Source organism: Staurois parvus, unplaced genomic scaffold (genome assembly GCF_062004578.1).
Source record: "Staurois parvus isolate SC_StPar_1 unplaced genomic scaffold, SC_StPar_1.0 ptg000672l, whole genome shotgun sequence".
In the NCBI taxonomy this organism is placed as follows: domain Eukaryota; kingdom Metazoa; phylum Chordata; class Amphibia; order Anura; family Ranidae; genus Staurois; species Staurois parvus.
Genome location: NW_028318468.1, coordinates 4139460 through 4159921, shown reverse-complemented (window position 1 = coordinate 4159921; position 20462 = coordinate 4139460). Strand labels below are relative to the sequence as shown.

Below are 20462 nucleotides of genomic sequence, written 5' to 3'. Positions count from 1 at the left end.
GTTAGCTGTATCCACCACCCTCACCAGCTGTCGCTCCAGTGAGCATTGGATGGGCAGAGTGGAGAGCAGTGATTGACAGTCACTGCTCTCCACTTTGAGAAGACTGAGAACTGTGCAATCAGCAGTCATGTGATCACTCAGATCTGAGCCTTAGAATCAGCAGGGGACAGCAGCAGCATCAGACTAATGCTGCAACATAGATGTTTGTTTTTTTTAAACCCCAAACTTCTCCTTTAAAACAATTGTAAAAAGAAAAGAGAAAAAAATATCTCTATACTTACCTGCTCTCTGGAATTGCAAAGAGCGGCCCTGAACCCGCTGGCGCTTCTGGCTCCTGCTCTCTGTCCAGTGCCCCCCAAGGGAAGCCACTTCCCATGGCGGCACACGTGTGCTCGTTCCTGAGCCCCGCTGCTGCATCCATTGACACAGACAGCAGGACTCAGCCCCGCCCCCGCTCCCTCATTACTGGAGTTGGTTGACAGGGGCAGGAGCCAATGACTTTTACTGCTATAAATCTGCCCAATGAGGCGGGAGACAGCGTCTGTCGTGCACGTTGCTGGATCGGATTGCAGCAGAGAAGGTTTTTTACCTTAATGCATAGAATACATTGAAAAACATTTAGAATCACTTTAATAGTCCACAAGTGCAGGGGGGACAAGTGCGTGATTTTCTGTCACCTCCCCCATTTATTGGTTCTTCCTTGGTGTATAGGCTATAGGGCAGTCTCTGTCTGACAGTGATTGCTGAATGCACACAATGTTGCAGCAGCATCTTGACTTACATATTCTGTACACAGGCAGTTGCATGTTAATTGCTTTTTATCTAAAGTCAACTCTGTCGGATTGTGTAAACTCACAAGCAACTCAAAGTAATTTAGAAAGAGCTTAAGACTACATTCACCTTTGTTTCAGCCCAACAGTGTGTAGATGAGAGAAAATCAGTGGGGTGTCCTAGTGATTAGCTGCAGGAGGCAGCCTGACTGAAAGCAATTGGAGGCTGCCTGCTCCCGCAGCTAATTGCAGCCACTTGCATGTAATTTCCATGTGGCAATTACCTGTGAGTGATCAGCCCTGAACACAGAATGCAATTACATGCAATTGGCTGCAATTAGCTGTGGGAGCAGTCAGCAGACTCCCATTACTTTCAATGGGGCTGCCTCCTGCAGCTAATCACCAGGACACCCCGCTGATTTTCTTGCATCTACACACCGGCGGACAGAAATGCAGGTGAGAATGTGGTGTGAAGCAACTCAAAAGCAGTTTAATGCAGTTCCTTGAGGACCTCAGAGGGTATTGAAGGCACTCTGAACCAGCACTAAATGCAGAGTGCACAGCAACCCCCACCCCCCTTTTCCCATTTAATGCCAGAGGAGTATCTCCATTAGACCTATTAAGTGACTGGTGGTCACCCAGAGGGCAGGGAGCCTTCAGCCCTTTGGAGTGTGGATATTCTGGTTTGGTGCTCTATTGCTTATTCTGTTTTTCTAGGAGTGATTTGGAAAGCTGAATGAACCGATTAGTCAGAACTTGTGTTGAGTGAACCCGCTAAATCTGCCACTTCATTCTCCATCTCCAATCTAACAGGTTGTTTGTAGGAACCATAAAATGCCTAGAGATGGCGGTTACAATCTGAAAAACATTTTGTATTTAACCCCAGTGTGCCATATATGCTGCCCATACACATGTCCACAACCTAAAAAAGCAAACATTCATACTCACCTAGGTGGGGTGGGAGCGGCTGGCTCAGGCTCTCAGCACTAGCTCAGGCATCTGGGTGTATCCCTACTTTAAAGATCTCTTCAGAGCCTGGATTGGTTCTGTGCCATCAGCTGACAGCAGGCTTTAGCCCGCTGTCCACTGAAACAGGTCACAGGAGTGCAGAAAGTGCAGAAGTGCACTCCTGTGATCCCCAGGAGAAGTAGGGCCAAAAAAGCGTTGACCCTATTTCTCCTTTAAGCCTGCTACAGAAAAGCAAAGTTCTGCAATGAGAGTAATGTCAAAGGATTTTCACAGCATTTTTCATCACTTTTCTGCTGAAAAAAAAGGACATTTTGCTTTTTTTAAGGCATTTTCTACAACCAAGTTGCAGTTCTTGGTTCTGTAAAGCTTATCTGGCAATGATGGATTATTTAGCTGCTCACTAGTTGAGACCCTCTATTTTAGCAGGTTGTTATTGATTCCTTTGTACATACTCCACTTACAAAATGTCATTAAGCCTGAAAGCCCCAGTGCTAATGTCATTGCATTTAGAAGGTGAGAACAGTAACATTTGTGAAAATAGCTTTCAGGAATGAAATAAAACACAGTTGTTCTATTAAGTGTTGAAGGAAAGAGAGTGGATGAAAAGGCTTACCAGTATGACGGCTGGCATTTAATACTATGTAGGCAACAAAAGAGATTAAAGATGAATTTTAAGGCAGATATAAAAAAAATACATATATATATTTATTAAAAGCAATTTATTGTATTTTAAAGCTGAACTGTAGCTTAGAAGCTAACACTTGAAACACCTGATGAAAGACATATATCGGATTTGATTTATCTGCCACAGTGTTTCACATACTTCAAGTATTTCACCTCTTTTGAAGATGCTAAAATACTTATTGTGACAAAATTTAAACAAAAAAGCAGACAATATTCATCTCCAATCCCCAAGCCAGCAGTTGTAGAGCCCTCTTTGGCTGAGGTTACATTTGTGATCTGAAGTAAGTCTCAACCAGCTTTGTATATCAGGATCTTGCAAACTTTGTCAAATCATGGGGAACATTGGGGAAAGATTATTTTCAAGTCTTACCAAACATGCTCAGCTGGATTAAAGCCTGGGATTTGGCATTGTAGGATTTTCAGATTTTTACTTCAATGAAAGTGCATTTTCAAACAAATTATGATAACCCTCCTACCAGCCCCCATGCTGAGATTAACTACCACATCTTTGCCTCCTCACCTCAAAAATCAACCCACAACTTTGGGTGTTTGTCTAGATGCTTTGCATAAAAGGCACTGGCTATGCCTGCACTGTGGGCCTCCATAGACTTCTAAGGGTGCCTACGTCCCAGTGTTGGAATTGCTTGGGATATGGTTCCTTGGAAACATATGGGAAGCTACAGAAAAGGTGCAGCCAGAGCACAGATTTTAAAGGCTTTCTGCAAAGGCTGTAAAAGAAAGGACTGGAAGTCATGGGCACAATTGCAAGCTAAGTATATAGCCTTGTAGGGGATGTGGGTGGACAAAAAAGGATAAGTGTACTTTGTTTGAAAGTTTACCTTCTCATTAAAACTAAGCAATTGTACTTTTGACTTTGTGTTCAGGATCATTTCCTTGCTTGCATGTAAAACTCTGACCTAGTCACAGACCGCAACAGAAAGCTGCTGGGGCTGGAAGGTGCATCTGATGGGAAGTATGTGTAGGGCAGTATAACCCCATAGATGTATGCCTGAAATGTAAGTAGTCTCCATTCTGAGCAATTGTCTATAGGAGCATACTGCTCTGAACTTTAGTAAACTGTCCAGCCGCATCCAGCCGCAGGAGCTTTCAGCCTCTCACAGAGTTTTACAGGCTGCCATCAGCAGGGCAAGTCTGTGTGATTGTGCCTCCTGTCTGCACCAAAACGCTTGGATTTCATTCATTGAGGAAAAAATGTCCAGTTTTCATGAAGATTGTGTTATCTACCAAACTTTGGAGCCTTCCAGAAATGGGTATATACATTTTCAGATTGTGTGACATCTTGATTGCACACAGATCCAATTCAACTAGTTATGTGACTTCTGCAGGCAGCTGATTGAACTACAACTCATTCAAGAATTCAACAGTAAAGCTGATAAATATGTCCAACCAAGTAGTTTTAGTATTTATAAGTAAATTGGAAACCTGTGAAGATTGTTTCCCTCTGAAATTATGGACTATTTTGTGTTTATAAGTTACAGAGTCCCAGCTAAATTAATGTCATTTATAAACAGCCGGTATGTCCCTAAGGGGATTATGTGCATCCAACCTTATATTAACATACTGCCATAATGAAATGAAAATTCAGAATCTTACCATATAAACAAATACTTTTATTAATCCTGAAATCTTAAAAAAAGATAAGAAATAACTGCAGGATCATGCATGACACATATAAAAATAGATAATATTATATCATTACTTGTGAACCTGTGATCGAAACTATGCAGACTAAAATATTTATTCTAAACAAACAGTAAAAGCACTCTAAAACATGCCCTCATTTACCTCATGTCGCTATAAGAATAATGTATCTTCAAGGATCACAACAGAGGCACTGAAATCTTGGATGGTTTCTTTTAGATCTCATTCACACTGTGTGGTGACCAGCATTTTTCTGCACTGGATAAATACTACAGCACTTAGAAAATAACATTTGTTTTTATGTGTCCCGTTCACACTACAAAGCTGGTCTGCATTTTCCTGCATGGCACTACAAGTCACCAGACTGCAGTACTACGTATAGTGCTGCTGTGTGGAGATATAAATAAAGTGCCAAATAAAAGGAAAAAAGAAAAAGTAAACAGTGCGATGCACTGAAAGACAGATTGCACTAATCCCTGCTGGAGTTCACACTGACAGCTGCCCACGTTTTACCTTGCAGTCTAGTGTGAACACAATATACTTATGTAGGCCATAGATTTCCAATTTTCTTGCCGAATTATCGGCCGATAAAAAAATCAGCCGATATTCGTACCGTTAGTGGGGAAAAATGTCGACCGTTTTTCTTAATTTTAAGAGATTTTGAAAATCGGCCAAGCTGGAATATCCTGGGACGATTTGTTAGATCAGCCGATTTTCGCAGTAATTTATGGTCAAATCGGCCGTTCTTCTGGCCGATTTGACAATAAATTGACTATGAAGAAAAGGAAGAAATAGATTTTGCAGGAGAAGAAGAAATAGAATATCAAGAAGAAGAATAGAAGAAAAGAAGAGAAGATGAAATAGATTTTGCAGAAGAAGATGGAGAAGAAAAAAAGGTGCAACATTGTATCTATTTGTATGCATTTCGGATACAGAGGTTTCTATTCAAGTACAAATAGATACAATGTTGTTTCTCTTCTTCTTCTGCATAATCTATTTCTTCTGTCAAATATAATAGCGGGTCTCTATGCAGGGACACCACTATTATATTAATTGACAGCCGTAGACGGGACTAAAACCCGCCGACTTTTTTCTTTAATTAGTGGCAATGTCGGCCATCTGAACGACCGATTTACGATTAAAAAAAAAAAATGGCTGATTTTCCCCACGTCTATGGCCTGCATTAGCTGTGGTGAGCAGACTCTAGGCAGCCTACCATCCCACCAATGTTAACACACAACAGGTGTTTCTGAACTGTCATAAAACACCTGACTTCAGAGTATATGTTATTTTTTGAGGATCTTAGAGAATTACGGTGCCATTTGGTTGCTGCTTGTTGAGAATATGTAAATACCTTATTTTGCATAGTCTGAGCAAAGATGTGCTTTAACTTAACCTTTCCTTGGCACATAATAATCATCAGGGGCATACTGACCATTTGGAAACTCAGGCACTGCCCAAGGGCCCAGGGTCAGTAGGTGGCCCCATGAGATGATTTTTCATAGGCTTTTTTGAGTTTGGGCAAGGACACAGGGCCCTATGATCCCCTATTGCCCGAGGGCCCCATGAGTTGTCAGTCCGCCTCTGATAATCATATTACTTGTTTCTCTTATAAAGATTTTTTTTTGCCTCCAATATTTTACAAATATTCTTTGTGGATTAAGGTCACAGAGACCATATCAAACTTAGTTTGCCTAGCGCAACACTGTACTGGTTATAGCACATGCTCCTCCAGCCAATCATAGTTGAATTATGCCCTCATAACCAGTAAAGAGCATTAATAAATATTAATAATGCTAAAGACAGTTGAATTCCCTAAGACTGAAGAAAATGGCAGCATGGTGTTCTTTACAAATAAAGAGACCTAATGTATAAAATCTGTACTGAAACTGTTTTGCATGGCAGAACTCCCATAAATTAAGAGCTACTGAAAAGAACAACAAGGTGTTTTAGTCTTTTATACCACCTCTCAAGTCAAGTAATAAAACTGATAAATCATTCTTGGTTTTTTTGCAATACTGGTATACCATAATGCATGTTATGTTCATATAAGTCAGATAGTATGTCCTACAGACTAGTAGATTAGTTATAGAGTGCCGTATTAACAAGTTCAGACATCTATTATACATTTGCAGGCTTCTGAGTATATTATAACTAGAACAGGAACTGCAGCTATTTTATAGACATTATAGCATCTGACATCTACAGAGTCTTTCCTCGGTATTGAAAATTCTGAACAACAATGTAGGGAGTTAAATCACAACAGTACTTAGTTACATCACATAATCATTGCCCCACATAGGAGGCCTTCTGATTGTCTGAACATATCTAGTTGGTTCAGGTTGCTGGTCTCTATAGTTTGGTTGTTATCATTTGTAATAGGAACATGTCTTTTGTCAAATGAAGTGTCTCAAAAATGAAGCCTAACAAGAGCAAGACAACTGCCATTCCATCAGATGGTTAATAGGTATTAGGTCTTTGTTGACTAAGTAGATTTGGAAATTTGTATTGTCCCTGTTTCAATAAGCCAGGTTTCTTATCTGAACTTCCATGTTGAAAGTGTACTTCTTTTGCACCATGTTTCTGACTGGTATATGCCTTATTTTTATCTGATGATTTCAGATGCATTGGACTTGTGGGAGTTATATGTTTGCAATATTTACTCTATGTTTTAGCGTGCACTTGTCTGCCATATAATAGTTCAGCTGGAGATGCTTGTGTGATTACATGTTAATTTGTTCCACTTTCTTTTGAATTTCTGAATCTCTCCATTTTCTTGAGGCTAATAAACTGAAGACTTTCTGTGCTCAGTATTGCTCTCTATCAGAAAGGATTCAAAATCATATTAAACAAATTGTTGTCCATTGTCAGAATAGCCCTCTTGGGTTACCTTTCCTGTTGAAGACTATTGAAAGAAATGCAATTACAGTATCAGACAATGGTGTATCATCCATGGGTGCAATGTGTGCAATGTCCTGACACACTGCACACATGAAGAAGCTGCTGCCACATCACCTATCCTCCAAAATGCTCCCCTCTGTTCATATGTGCCCCCACCCCGTAGCACTGATCACCTGTGGCTTTCTTGCAGCTGCTGGCTTCTCCTCCTCTCCCTTCCAGCCAGCTTCACCTCCTCTCCCCTCCCACTGGCGTCAGGAACTTCAGGGGAGCCACAGGGGGATTTGCCATTATAAAAAGATCCCCCTTCTGCTTCATCCTTCCCCCCCCCCCATACTTTGCCCTCCCTCACCAATCCCCAGTGGCCCATCCCTGCAGTGCTGCTGAGTGGCATGCCTCCTTCCCCTCTCCCTGCTCCAGCTACTGCAGGGTGGCCTTGGGGGAAACAAATTGTCCTAATACATTCCCTTCCCATGGAGCTCCGATCCCTGTCCTGTACTGCCCCCCCCCCCTTCCCTACCACCACAGCACTAATCCCCAGCACCCTCTCCTGCAGGGCTGTTGGCCGGCTTCCACTCCTCCCCCTCCTACCAGCTCAAGCTGCTGCTGGGGATGGAGATTGGTGTCAGGATGTAGAGTGGTAAGAGAGGCTGGTAAACATATATTTACCAGCCTCTTCCTAAATGAGCACTTCCTGAATTAATACAGCATGTTTATTCATCACTGAATCATTCAGTGATGTAAATGGATAGGGGCCTCTGTACAGAGACTTCTATTCATTCATTTGCAGTAAAGCAGAGGCTGCAGAAAAAGGCAATGGGGACTCTCTGTGCTCAGACCCTCTCTCAGTCTCAAAAAAGAGACATGAGGGATCTGTTAAGACCCCTGATGTTTCACCAAAGCTCCCCCCAACCGAAAAAAAAATCTGTAAAAAAAATACTAAAAACAGCATTATAAAAAAATTTAAAAAAAACATGGCAAGGCTTCATTCACATGGGGCATGATACAGCGTTTAACTGCACAGGGATGCACAGGTGTTCGTGCATCCCCATGCAGGTAGTCCCATTGATGTCAATTGGGAAGCAACAGCTGCATGGACAACTCTGTGGGTGCTAGTTCATGTCTCTGAACTTGCACTGTCTGCGTTCGGGCTGTGCACCCGCACACACACAGATGTCAGAGTGTCTGTGTAGCTGCTGTGTCCTAATTGACATGAATGGGACTGCCTGCTCAGGATTGCATGGAATTCCTGTTTCCCCATGCATGTAAACATTATAGTACGCCCATGTGAAGTAGGAAATTAACAGGAATTTTGTAAGATTTCATAAACATTAGCACAACTATTGCGGGGTCTAAAAAAATCAACTATTCAGGGATTGTACTGGCGTCAGTCTGTTCTCCAGTACAATTACACTAGGTCAGTCTGACTGACCTGGGGGGATTGTACTGTGGGGCAGACTGAACTGGGAAGGGAGGATTATACTTGGAGACAGATTGACCTAAGAGGGAAGAATTATACTGGAAGACAGACTGACCTGGGGGGGGGGTAGTATACTAGGGGACAGATTGACCTAGGAAAGAAGGATTTTACTGGGAGACAGACTGACCTGGGGGGAAGTGTACTGGAGGACAGATTGACCTTGAGGGGGATTGTGCTGGGGGACAGACTGAAGAAAACTGTAGTAACATTTTTACTTAAAGACTTTAATCGCCTATGCTGTCAAGAGTTCATAGTAGAGATAAATAGACTGCAGCTTTTTAAAATGTTCATTAATTTAATGTCATACCTGTAGGTCATTTGGGCCTCTCCAGAAGCCTGGCTGAAAAACTCCTAGTTGGCAATCCCTACGTCCTGCCTTGTTGCTGTAGCATGAGACTGTTGGTTTTTGCTCCTGTAAGGCTTCATGTACACGAGCAGCTCCTAAACTCGAGTTTAGGAGCTTTTGGCATTTTTTTTGCCAAAGCTCCTAAACTCAACTCCATAAAAGCCTATGTGTCCTTGTACACATAGGCTTTTAGCAGAGTTTAGGAGCTGCCACGTTTAGGTGAGGTTAAACCTCCCTCTCCTGAACGCAGAAGAATCGCCGCATTTTGCATGTTCCTGCGGCCGGCAGTCAGGGTAGGCTCATGTACATGGAGCCTTAAGCTGGGAGTGAGCGTCCAACAGTTTTCATGGGAATAACGGGTTAGGTGAGGCAAATGGCCTGCAGGTATAACACTAAAATGAATGATGAACTTTTTACAAAGTTTCAGTTTTTTTAACTTGCACAGGGGCCCTTCAACTGCATAGGCTATCTTCTGGAAATGGCAAACTGCAGGATTAAGGTGGATATACATTCTTTGTAAAACTGACTAACTATGACATGAATAAAAAATGCAAATATAGCTTTTACCGTTTTCCAGTGCGGGCGGCGTGCCATTAGAACTAATGGCACCCGCCAGCAGGTCCGCAATTCGCTGTGTGGGAGGTGCGGCTGCACGGATTTTTGTCCGCAGCGGCACCACCCACACAAATGTGAACCTAGGGTAAATGAAGGTGTATTATAATAAACACAAGACACAGAGACTGGGTGCACTTTCCAAACTTGAAGCTTTAATAATTTCCCCAGTACCACACCCACACATCCCCTGAAAGCCTGGACGGCATTGCCATACTCATCTTCCTACCTGTAGTGGCTGATAACAGGGTCCAAGGGCTCGGCTAGGCTGAGTAGACTGCTTAAAGCTGCTTTGTCCATATCACCCACCCCTGGTTCCTAACTCGGTTGCAACAAATGAGCACACAGTGGGGAGATATTTATCAAGCAAATTAGTAACACAATTTCTCTCAGCTTAGACTGCCTCTTCTTCAGCAGTCTCTGCTGAAATGCATAATTAAGATCAGGTCAGGTTTCATCCTTTTAGTGGTACTTTAGAGCAACCAAAGGAGGGATGACTCAGCCCTCGTTTACACATTATTCTCTATGGTGCCTGTTCACATCAATGCAGTGCAGTGCAGTACATTTTTTTTTTTAAAGTGCAGATGCTTCTTTTGGTGCAGCACGTTTTTTTGCCCCATAGACTTCAATGGGAGCGAATGGAAAGCAGATGTAAAATACATGTATTCATTTTTAGTGCATTTTTGGTAGAGTTTTGTGTATAAAATCCAGTCCTCTTCCTCCTACAAAGAAAAAGCATGAAGCATGAAAATGCATCAACGCGCTTGTAAAAATGCATTGAAAAAGGCATTATTATGCAGCAGCACTAGTTTGAACCTAGGCTCAAGCTTGTAGTAAACCCATTGCACATTGTTTCTCATTGCTCTTGTTTAGCATTGTTCGGCTATGCAACAAAACTAATCATTTGCCCCTGGGGTTTGGAGCGCAAGGCAAAATGGCAGCCTTGCGTACGCACAGAAGCCCCCAGAGGCTGCTCAGTATTCAGGTTTTCTGTGCCTCAGACCTGCAAAATGGGCTGGAGCACAGAAGGCTACATTCGACCCAGAGGTCTATGTTTGTTGGAATAGGTTTATTGGAGGAAGAGTCTGATTCTAAATAGGACTTTTCTTCAGTATAATAATTTATGCACAGTGATTTTATATTTCTCCCCTTGATTCAGCAAGGATTTATAAATTAAACAGCAAAGCATAGCAAACATAGGCAGCAAACATAGAAATGAACACAAAACCTATTCTGTACAGTGCACAGTGTTCCATGTTTTGAGCGTCTGCCTTCCCAGGTTTGATAATTAGGCATTCATAATTATATATTAACTAGATAAATGATTCTTTAGTAGGTATTCAAATGCATTTAAGAGAGCTAATTACTATACAATTTTAATTTTCGATACAGACATGGCATAGAAAAATAGAGCTGTTTTAGATTTAAAATTCTCCCTTTTACTTGCATGTCTGTAGGTGTTCCTTGGGTAATTTTATATTACATAGATTAACGGAAATAATAATCTGCAGCTGGATATCTGAGTCACAGACAGATACCGTCAAGTATATAATCAGGCATGTGTTCCAGAGTGCTTGTGCATCTCTTGATGAATTATTCTGCCAGTCTATTTATTAACAGCAGGTTTTTCATTTTGTACACAGCTATATGGCAAATGTAATCTCTCTCCCTGCCAGTGCTTATCAGTCATTTCTGCTGCTCAGCTGATTCTTCAAGATTGCAGGTTCCAGTAAAATCCTGTATGCAGCATTCAGGACTTTGATTAAAAAAGTAAAATCAAGGTTGTGCAAAATGGCAATGTATGTAGATTAGAAAAATACAAAATGTAAACTACCATAACCTTAAAGTGGTTCTAAAAGCTAAAGTTTTTTTTTTAACCTTAATACATTCTCTACATTAAGGTAAAATAAATTGTTCAATAGTAGCTCCCTCAGCACCCCCCCAAACACTTACCTGAGTCCATTCTTGATCCAGTGCTGTGCCCATCTGCAGCAGCTCTTCTCTTCCCTTCCTGGTCTCACAGGCCTTGCTGATAGCAGCGGGAATCATTGGCCTATTAGCCCAGCTCAGGATTGAACCCATACGAGTGCCCTTATAGCAAGCAGCTTGCTATGGTAGCACTCAGAGAAGAGGAGCCAAGAGCAGTGGTGTTAGACCCCAGAAGAGGGGTTTTGGAGCCACTTTGTGCAAGCATTGCCCAGAGCAGGAATATATGACATTCATTTTAGGAAAAAAACATTTGAATTAGAACGGCTTTAGAGTGACATTAAACTATAATCTTATTCTACAAAATCCACTATCTAATGGGCCTGTAATCTATGTTTCATAAAATACATTGTTACTGTGTTTTTCTGTCTCTTTGTAATCTCCTCTGTGAGCTCCTGAAACTCTTTTTCCTCTCATGTTTGTTTGGAACAAGCAGTGCACATCATATGTGGTCATATGCACGTCTTTGTACACACATAGCTCGAAGTTCCTAGTTCCATCTCAGAAGCAAGCAAGAGAGGGTGGCTATGTTCCTACATACCGTTGGAGCCTGAAGAACAAATATAGACACCTTTTTTCTGCTATGTATAACCGCCTCCCGCCCCCCATATAAGGAAATGACGGGCGCAAGATGGTTCTCTCGTTCTGGGAGGACGTCATATGACGTCCTTCCACTCTAACTGCGTGTACGGCTCCGGGAGCACGCAGCGTGGCAATCGGTGGTACGCTGTGTCTCTTGGACACAGCAGATCACCGATCAACGGAAAGAGCCGAAGACTTCGGCTCGGTCATGTAATCAGCTGTGTCCAATCACAGCTGATCGCATGTAAATAAGGAAGTACTGGTTATCGGCATTTCTCTCTTCACAAGCTGTATCGCTGACAGCTCGAGAACAGAGGAGAGCCGGTAATCGGCATTCCTCAGAGGGGACATGTACACTGATCATCAGGGCACTGATGATCAGTGTGCCCTGATGATCAGTGTAGCACCAGCAGTGCCACCTGTCATTGTCCATCAATGCCAGCTGTCAGTGCTCATCAGTGCCAGCAGTCAGTGCCCATCAGTGCCACATCAATGCCACATATCAGTGCCTACCAGTGCACATCAATGCCACATATCAGTGTCCATCTGAGCTGCCTTTCAGTGGCACCTATCAGTGCCAGTCAGCGCCACATATCAGTGCTGCCAATCAGTGCCGCCTATCAGTGTGCATCAGTGCCACCTATCAGTGTCCGTCAGTGCTGCATATCAGTGCCACCTAACAGTGCCAGTCAGTGCCACCTAACAGTGCCAGTCAGTGCCACCTTTCAGTGCCAGTCAGTGCCACCTCCCAGTACCACCTATCAGTGCCATATGTGAGTGCTGTCTTTCAGTGCCCATCAGTGATGCCTGTCAATGCCCATCAGTGCCACCTACCAGTGCCTCCTCATCAGTGCCACCTATCAGTGCCCATCAGTACAGCCTATCAGTGCCCATCACTGCAGCCTCATTAGTGCACATCAGTGAAGGAAAAAAATAATTTATTTACAAAATTTTATAACAAAAATTTTCTGTTGTTTTTGGTTTGTTTAGAAAAAAATAAAAAACCCAGAGGTGATTAAATATCACCAAAAGAAAGCTCTATCTGTCTCAAAAAAATGATAAAACTTTCATACGAGTACAGTGTTGCATGACCGCGCAATTGTCATTCAAAGTGCGACAGCACTGAAAGCTGAAAATTGACCTGGGCAGGAAGGGGGTATAAGTGCCCAGTAGGCAAGTGGTTAAACAATGTGACATTTGTGGAGGGAGATGAGTGAGGATCACCATGCATGAATAGTAACTCTTGGAAACTCCAGTTGGCAAAAGAACAATGATCACTTTATTAGCGTATGATTTAAAGCATAGCCATTGCATTTCTGAGGATTGCAGCTACCTCTTCTTCAGGGATAACATTAGAGAAGGAACAGATTACAATTTATGTTTGTAATCACAAGAGTCTGTCATTGTTCTACACACTTTTTATTCAGTGTTCAATATTTGCATGCAGGAGAATTTATATGATCACACTTATTATGAACCGTTATGTACTTTATGCTCTTGTACAATTGCTTGAGTTAAAAAAGCAGAGTTCAAAAAATACAAATGTGCAACTAAATGCTTGCTGGACTTTTGACTAAGTAGACATTTGATTGAGTGGAGTTAAAAAACCGGAGTTGAAAACAGGAGATTATAACAGGAGTCTACTAACCTGTAAGTGACAACTGATATTTCCTGTTAATGTTGTAACTGGGATAATGTGTGCTAGCAGGGTTGAAGGTTTTGTACTGTGCACAGTGTGCTGCATGCAAGCAACAATGGAGCAACAGCTCCAGGATGGGTACCGCTGCAACAGATGTGAGCGGGTTGCCCTTCTGGAAGCTCGTGTTAGAGATCTGGAGGAGCAAGCTGTAACACTGGGCAGAACCAACAACCTTGAAAGGGGTCTTCTGCTCTCTGAGCAGGTACCTAATGGGATTGATGTGGAGGGTGGAGGAGCTAGACAGGATTATCAGGTAGGAAGATGGGTTACTGTAATGAGAGGGAGTGGTAAGGGCTCACAGAAAAGGAAGACCAGCCCTGGGTTTGAACACCCAAACAGATTTGCCAAGTTGGGTGAAGACGTGGGGGTGGTAAGCTCAGGGGTGGCAGCCCTGGATGTCACTGCTATCCCTAACAGCCAGGAGGGCCAAGACTTAGACTGGGAGGGAAAATTGGCATCAATGAACACAACACAGAAATGGGAGTTCTTCAAAAAGACTGTATGTGAACACTATGCAAAATATATTCCTATGGGCAACAAGTTTAAAAGGCTAAAAATCAAACCTATGTGGCTTACGGCCAAAGTTAAAAAAGCTATAAATTATAAAAAAGAGCCTTTATTAAATTTATAAATAAAGGAATGCTATCATTTAAACATTACAAAGAAAATAGTAGAATATGTCAAAAGGAAATCAAGGTCTAAAAAAAAAAACAAATGACAGATTGCAAAAAGATAGCAGGACAAGCCCCAAAAAATTCTTCAAATTTCAAAAACTTCAATAATTCTTCATATTAATAGTAAAAAGGTCCAGTCCGAGCATGTAGGCCCTTTACAAAATAATCTAGAGTGGGTGACTGGGACAAAGAGAAGGCAGATGTATTAAATACATTCTTCAGCTCTGTGTATACAAAGGAGCATGGGGGAGGTCTTGTCCATAATGGGCATGGTATTAACACAGACCCAGAAGATCCACATTGGCTGACAATTAATATGATCCATAAATATTTAGATAGAATAAAGGTGAATAAAGCACCAGGACTGGATGGCATACACCCACGGGTCCATAACGAATTAAGCTCTGTTATTTCACAGCCATTGTTTCTAATTTTTAGGGACTCTTTAATGACTGGCATAGTACCACTGGATTGGTGTAAGGCCAATGTGGTGCCAATATTTAAAAAGGGATCAAAATCTTTACCAAGTAATTATAGACCTGTTAGTTTAATTTCTATAGTTGTGAAGATACAGGAGAGTTTAATAAAAGACCACATAGATGAGTTCTTGCTGGAAAAAAAATATTTCAAGCAACAGACAGCATGGATTCATGAAAGACAGAAGTTGCCAAACAAATCTGATTTCTTTTTATGAGGAGGTGAGTAAAACCTTGGACAGAGGGGTGGCGGTGGACGTGGTATACTTGGATTTTGCAAAAGCATTTGACACAGTTCCCCACACATGGCTAATGTGTAAGGTAAAGTCTACAGACTTGGAAAAATCTGTATGTAAATGGTTAAAAAACTGGCTGAATTCAGTATTCAGAGAGTAGTGGTTAATTATTCATATTCTAAATGGTCTAGGGTGGTTAGTGGTGTACCCCAAGGTTCAGTGTTGGGACCCTTACTTTTTAATATATTTACAAATGATATAGGGTGATTAGTCGCCAGCATCCGGTGATCGAGGATCATTACCTACGGAGGGAGAGAACTGTATATAAACAATACAGTTCTCTCCCCTGTCAGTTCCTGCACACTGTTTTGCATGGCTCTGCATAGCAGAACCATGCAAAGCAGTGTGCTTATAGTTGAAAGCACACACACAGCACACAGTAAAACAGCACACAGTCAACTCTTTGATCTCCCCACATGTTAACCCCTTCCTGCCCAGTGCTAATAGTACAGTGTCAGTGCATTTTATTAGCACTGATCACTGTATTGGTGTCACTGGGGATGTCAGTGACACCAAGTCAGTTCCCCCAAGAGTCAGAATGCGTGCCGCAGTCGAACAGTCCCGCTATAAGTCGCTGAAGGCCACCATTACTAGTAAAAATGAAAACAAAATCCAAGTATATACAGTCAGGTCCATAAATATTGGGACATCAACACAATTCTAACATTTTTTACTCTATACACCACCACAATGGATTTGAAATAAAACGAACAAGATGTGCTTTAACTGCAGACTGTCAGCTTTAATTTGAGGGTATTTACATCCAAATCAGGTGAACGGTGTAGGAATTACAACAGTTTGCATATGTGCCTCCCACTTATTAAGGGACCAAAAGTAATGGGACAGAATAATAATCATAAATCAAACATCACTTTTTAATACTTGGTTGCAAATCCTTTGCAGTCAATGACAGCCTGAAGTCTGGAATGCATAGACATCCCCAGACGCTGGGTTTCATCCCTGGTGATGCTCTGCCAGGCCTCTACTGCAACTGTCTTCAGTTCCTGCTTGTTCTTGGGGCATTTTCCCTTCAGTTTTGTCTTCAGCAAGTGAAATGCATGCTCAATCGGATTCAGGTCAGGTGATTGGCTTGGCCATTGCAGAACATTCCACTTCTTTCCCTTAAAGAACTCTTTGGTTGCTTTTCCAGTATGCTTTGGGTCATTGTCCATCCGCACTGTGAAGCGGCGTCTAATGATTTGTGAAGCATTTGGCTGAATATGAGCAGATAATATTCCCGAAACACTTCAGAATTCATCCTGCTGCTTCTGTCAGCAGTCACATCATCAATAAATACAAGAGAAGCAGTTCCATTGGCAGCCATACATGCCCACGCCATGACACTACCACCACCATGCTTCACTGATGAGGTGGTATGCTTAGGATCATGAGCAGTTCCTTTCCTTCTCCATGCTCTTCTCTTCCCATCACTCTGGTACAAGTTGATCTTGGTCTCATCTGTCCATAGGATGTTGTTCCAGAACTGTGAAGGCTTTTTTAGATGTCGTTTGGCAAACTCTAATCTGGCCTTCCTGTTTTTGAGGCTCACCAATGGTTTCCATCTTGTGGTGAACCCTCTGTATTCACTCTGGTGAAGTCTTCTCTTGATTGGTGACTTTGACACACATACACCTACCTCCTGGAGGGTGTTCTTGATCTGGCCAACTGTTGTGAAGGTTGTTTTCTTCACCAGGGAAAGAATTCTTCAGTCATCCACCACAATTGTTTTCCGTGGTCTTCCGGGTCTTTTGGTGTTGCTGAGCTCACCGGTGCGTTCCTTCTTTTTAAGAATGTTCCAAACAGTTGTTTTGGCCACGCCTAATGTTTTTGCTATCTCTCTGATGGATTTGTTTTGTTTTTTCAGCCTAATGATGGCTTGCTTCACTGATGGTGACAGCTCTTTGGATCTTATCTCGAGAGTTGACAGCAACAGATTCCAAATGCAAATAGCACACTTGAAATGAACTCTGGACCTTTTATCTGCTCGTTGTAATTGGGATAATGAAGGAATAACACACACCTGGCCATGGGACAGCTGAGAAGCCCATTGTCCCATTACTTTTGGTCCCTTAAAAAGTGGGATGCACATATGCAAACTGTTGTAATTCCTACATCGTTCACCTGATTTGGATGTAAATACCCTCAAATTAAAGCTGACAGTCTGCGGTTAAAGCACATCTTGTTTGTTTCATTTCAAATCCATTGTGGTGGTGTATAGAGCCAAAAATGTTAGAATTGTGTTGATGTCCCAATATTTATGGACCTGACTGTATACCGCCATTCGTAAACACTATAACTTTCACGTAAACCAATTAATTTACACGTATTGGGATTTTATTTTAGCAAAGACATGTAGCAGAATACATTTTGGCCTAAATTTATGATGAAATTTGACTTTTTAAATTTTTTTTTCTGGACATGTTTAATAGCAAAAAGTCAAAAATATTGTTTTTTTCTCAAAATTGTCGGTCTTTTTTTATAGCGCAAAAAATTAAAAACACACAGGCGATCAAATACCACCAAAAGAAAGCTCTATTTGTGGGGGAAAAAAGTACATAAATTTAATTTGGGTGCAGCGTTGTATGACTGTGCAATTGTCAGTTAAAGTAACCCAGTGCCATAACGCAAAAAAATGGGCTTGTCTGGAAGGGGGGTAAATCCTCTGGAGGGCAAGTTGTTAAAAATCCCATTTCAGTCTTCGTAGATGACGCCAAGCTGTGCAGTGGAATAACATCCAACTTACAAGCCGACCTCAATGCACTGTTTAATTGGGCAACTATGTGGAAAATGCAGTTTAATGTTGATATATGTAAGGTTATGCACTTGGGGGCTAAGAATATGCATGCATCATACATACTGGGGGGGGGGTACAACTGGGGCATTCAATGGTGGAGAAGGATCTGGGAGTTCTGGTAGATCACAAGCTTAATAAGCTGCGGTTTCTAAAGCGAGCAAAATCCTCTCTTGTATTAAAAGAGGTATAGACTCCAGAGAGAGAGAGATATCATATTACCCCTGTACAAATCATTAGTAATACCGCATCTGGAATATGCAGTTCAGTTTTGGGCACCAATTCACAAAAAGCATTGGAGAACTGGAGAAAGTGCAGTAAGAGCTGTGAATATGTGGAATTGACTCCCTCAAGAGTTGGTTCTGGCCAGCTCTGTGGATTGCTTTAAAAAAGGCCCAGATTCTTTCCTAGACACACAATATAACTGGATACTAACATTTATAGGTAAAGTTGATTCAGGGAATATTCGATTGCCTCTTGGGGGATCAGGAAGGATTTTTTTCCCCTTCTGGAGCAAATTCGATCATGCTTTGCTGGATTTATTTTGCCTTCCTTTGGATCAATGGTGTGTATAGGATTATAACTTTTTTTTGTTTGTTTTTTTGGTTGAACTGGATGGACTTTTGTCTTTTTTTCAGCCAGACTAACTATGTAACTATGTAAAAATGTATCTACAGTAGAGGTACAATTAAACAGACTTTTATAATCAAAATTAAAGTGACTGTAAAGACAAAAATTAAAAAAAATAAAAAAAAAACAGATTTATATTGTGGAATTGCACAGAACAGCCCCAAACCTCCTCTTCTCAGGTACCACTTTGGGCTCCTGGCTCCTCCTCCCTGGTGAATTCCCCTATAGAAAGCCACTTTCTATGGGGACACTCATGCGGGCTTGCTTCCAGGCCCTGCTGCCTGTGTTTATAGACACAGACAGAGGGACTCGGCCCCATATTTGAATAGTTCTTCAAATAGCATTAGACAGACAGGAGGCGTTGTATCATCGTGAATAGGTCATGATCAACAGGGAAAGTGACAGGGGTTTCATTCCTGTCGTGGCTGTGAAGGAAAGCATTGCAATGCAACATGTGCATACCCCTGGCCTCTGCCTCTGCAGCTAAAGGGGGTAGTAGTTGATGGGCAACAAAACAACAGCTCAACCACATGGTTTTACCCCCCCACACCTCATGTGTGAACAAGCCCTAACAATCATAGTGATAGGTAGTCAGGAAATTAGATGCATAATTTATGCCCCTAGTAGGTGTCCCTTGGATTTTACACCCCTATATGTGCATTTTCTTTCCACATTTTTCACCAACTTGTTGCAAAAAAATGAAGTTTTCAGAAAATTCACTGTGCCTTTCAGAAAATACCTTGGAGTGTATGCTTTCCAAAATGTAATCATTTTGTCGGTGTGTCTCTTGTCGTGGCACTTCAGGGAATCAAGAATTCCCTGAAGAATATACTCCTTGAAAGGTGCTGCTTGGAGTTTGGGTCCCACTAAACGTCTAGGCTGTGATAAAAGTCTAACACATGTGGTATACTCATACTCATGAAAAGTAGCAGAATGTGTTTTAGTATGTAATTGTAAGTATGCCTAAGCTGTGTGTTAGAAATACAGTAATACCTCGGTTTACAAATTTAATTAGTTCTGCAGGACTTTTTGTATAGCGAAAAATTTGTAAACCGAAACGCTGTTTCCCATAGGAATGTATTGAATTAATCTGTTCCGAAGGTCAGAAAACAGTAAACACTACTAAAATACCGCATGAGTTATTTTATCAGGTCATGAGGTATTTTAGCGGTGACAACCATTTGTTAATGTTTCAGCTGCCAGCGGGGTTCCCCACTGACAGCTGAATGTAAAAGAATTGCTGGCAATTAAAAAAATAATTTAAAAAACGACGTGGGGTCCCCCCTCCCATCCATACCAAGCCCTTCGGGTCTGGTATGGATTTTGAGGGGAACTGCTCCGGTGGTTTGACAGTTCTTAAATATGTAAGGGGCGGGGGCCACCCGGAGACATCACGCATGGGGTGGGGCGGGGTCACATGGGGCGGGGTCGTTTGCCCCTTACATATTTAACAACTGTCAAGCCACCTCAGAGGCAGACGGCTGGAAGCCATCTTCGGGAAAGGAGCCTTTTTTTTTTTTTTTTAAATTTTTTTTGGGTCGGCAGCGGTGGTGATGGCGGGTATCGTGAATGATCTTGGATCTACTGCGGGGGACATTCTTTTTTTTCTTTTAATAAAGGACTTGTCAAAGACTGTGTCCTGTCTTTTTTCACACTACACTTTTTGTTTTTTTGTGAATGAGTAGGGATACCTTGTACCCCATACTCATTCACATGGGGGGGGATCTGGGGGCCCCCTTGTTAAAGGGGGCTTCCAGATTCTGCTAAGCGCCCCCTGCCCGCAGACCCCCAGAAGCACCGGCCAGGGTTGTGGGGAAGAGGCCCTTGTCCCCATCAACATGCACCAAAGCACCCCCCAGGTTGGGGGCATGTGGCCTGGCATGGTTCAGGGGAGGGGGGGCACTCAC

The 20462-nt window shown here is 42.1% G+C and overlaps 1 protein-coding gene across 6 annotated transcripts in view; it reads left to right on the top strand.

The window, feature by feature from the left end:
* The window catches only part of FAM184A (family with sequence similarity 184 member A), a 327003-nt gene that overhangs the window by 109264 nt on the left and 197277 nt on the right, over nt 1–20462 (top strand). The window lies entirely within an intron of this gene.